This window comes from Chiloscyllium punctatum, unplaced genomic scaffold, assembly GCF_047496795.1.
Source record: "Chiloscyllium punctatum isolate Juve2018m unplaced genomic scaffold, sChiPun1.3 scaffold_656, whole genome shotgun sequence".
NCBI classification, from domain to species: domain Eukaryota; kingdom Metazoa; phylum Chordata; class Chondrichthyes; order Orectolobiformes; family Hemiscylliidae; genus Chiloscyllium; species Chiloscyllium punctatum.
This window is the reverse complement of record NW_027310390.1, coordinates 30001-32500: the sequence shown is the minus strand read 5'-3', so window position 1 is coordinate 32500 and position 2500 is coordinate 30001. Positions and strand designations below refer to the sequence as shown.

At 63.1% G+C, this 2500-nt stretch overlaps 1 non-coding gene across 1 annotated transcript; it reads right to left on the bottom strand.

Moving 5' to 3' along the window:
* Positions 1-578: 578 nt before the first annotated feature.
* LOC140473631 (5.8S ribosomal RNA) lies at positions 579-732 on the bottom strand. Its single transcript, XR_011958488.1, has one exon. It is a non-coding gene; the product is annotated as a 5.8S ribosomal RNA (ribosomal RNA).
* Positions 733-2500: the final 1768 nt, after the last annotated feature.

Sequence of the window (2500 nt, the reverse complement as noted above, 5' to 3'; positions counted from 1 at the left end):
CCCGCCGGCCACTTAAGGCCGAGGACGAACCACGAGACGGGCGGCTGCAGCAGCGGGCGGCCTGCAGCTCCCAGCACTCTCAATCGATCAACCATCGAGTCGGGTCAGCGTGTCAAACCGGCGAGCTCCACGGTCAGGCCGGCGGCGCACCAGCACCGGACCTCCGCGGCTCCCTTCACTCTTTCCACTGCCAGCCAACCGAGAGACGGACCCAATGCGGACGTGCAGAGCTTAGGCAGACCCCCCACTGGAGGCTCAACACTTCGTGGCAGCTCCGTGTCCCAGAGACCAGGAGGGTTGGCACACACACACAGTGTGAACCACCGACAGCCATTCTGGGACCGGTGACAGCCGTGCTGGCCCCACTGCCACGACACAGACGGACGCCAGGCCGCGCTCCCCGGCGGGGGGATGGCGTCGAGCCTGACGAACGGAATGTGCAGGGTGGGGGGGAAAGGCCAAGCGCTCCGACGCCGGAGGGCTCCGGAGTCTGAACTTAGGGGGACAAAGAGGACGGGTCCTCTGCGACACCCCAGCCGCGCTCTCGCCAGCCAAGGCGAGTGCGATTGATTGCCAAACGACCCTCAGACAGGCGTGGCCCCGGGAAGAACCCGGGGCCGCAAAGTGCGTTCAAAGTGTCGATGATCAATGTGTCCTGCAATTCACATTAATTCTCGCAGCTAGCTGCGTTCGTCATCGACGCACGAGCCGAGTGATCCACCGTCAAGAGTTGTCTGAGTTTGTTTTAGGTCTCTCCCTCGCCAGAGGAAAGCGACCCGGACCGCACATACGCTCCCCACCTTGAGCTACAGCCACCTGCACGCCGGCGTGCGGGCGGAGCAGGGTGGCGTGAAGCGATGGGGAGCACCATCCTGGTGCGGCCCGCAGAAACATACGTCTATTGGGGGGAGGAGGACAGGGCGCCCAAGAGGCGATGCGTGCCCCAACGCACCGCAGCGACGGAGGCAGGATCACCGCCACCATGTCGCCCGCCTAGTATCACGAGGCGTGCAGCAGCTTTGCCCTAGGAAAAGCAGAGGCGGGAACGGGCACCGGCCATCGGTTCGGCAGCGTCACTGACGCGTGCACGTGGCGGCGTGTCGGCGAGCGGACTTCCTGCGAGGAGGCGGGGGCGGCACTCGCCCGAGCAGACGCCCGCCCGGCCCAGCCACCGCCGAGGTGGACTGGGAGTCGCGGCAACGGCTCGTCATACTCGTTCCCACACTCACAGCGCAGCTTGCCCGCAAGCCACCGACCACCGATCGACGCCAGGCGCCCCGACCGAGAGCGGGATCGCTCGTTCGCCCTGCTGGCAGTTCGCTGGGGATCACTACTGCACGGAGCTCGGAGACCGACGGGCGGCAACTCGAGAGTCTTTAAACCACCACCCCCATCCCGCAAGTGCAAAGAGGCTGTATACGCACAGACGGGTGAGGGGAATAGGTACCCCGTCGGGTTTGAAGGGAGCGTGACTAGATAGCAACGATGTAAACCCAGCCGATTTGGGAGCGAAAGACCGGCGCCTGCATCACCGGCTTCGTTTCCCGTGGCTGGAGAGTACACCGAAACCCTCCGTCTGTCGCGAGCTCCCGACGACGCGGTGCCGCCAAGCAGCAGGGCCGGACCTGGTGTGGCTCCCCTCGTCGATCACAGACCGGTCGGCACTACTGACGAGACGGTGGAACGGGCTTCGCCCCTTGTGACGAAGGGTGATGCGAACCCGCCCGCCCGCGTGCGTTCGGGGTGGACTCGGCAAACGGAGATTTGAAATCGGAAAGTGTCCTCCTGCCCCGCGCAGGTAGGCGCCCAACAGTTGTGGGGGGTTTGGCGGTGACCACGGCTGCAGGGCCTGCTACCCCGACGAGCTCTCCTGCTGGCCCCGAAACCACCCTCGCGAGACAAGTTGAAACGGAAACGGGCGTACCCCCAAGCCGACGATCCTTTCTTATTTGTTACTTTTTTTTTCACTTGCTCGAGTTGTGGCGATTTGGCGGTGACCACGGCTGCAGGGCCTGCTACCCCGACGAGCTCTCCTGCTGGCCCCGAAACCACCCTCGCGAGACAAGTTGAAACGGAAACGGGCGTACCCCCAAGCCGACAGAGATCCTTTCTTATTTGTTACTTTTTTTTTTCACTTGCTCGAGTTGTGGGGGTTTGGCGGTGACCACGGCTGCAGGGCCTGCTACCCCGACGAGCTCTCCTGCTGGCCCCGAAACCACCCTCGCGAGACAAGTTGAAACGGAAACGGGCGTACCCCCAAGCCGACGATCCTTTCTTATTTGTTACTTTTTTTTTTCACTTGCTCGAGTTGTGGGGGTTTGGCGGTGACCACGGCTGCAGGGCCTGCTACCCCGACGAGCTCTCCTGCTGGCCCCGAAACCACCCTCGCGAGACAAGTTGAAACGGAAACGGGCGTACCCCCAAGCCGACGATCCTTTCTTATTTGTTACTTTTTTTTTCACTTGCTCGAGTTGTGGGGGTTTGGCGGTGACCACGGCTG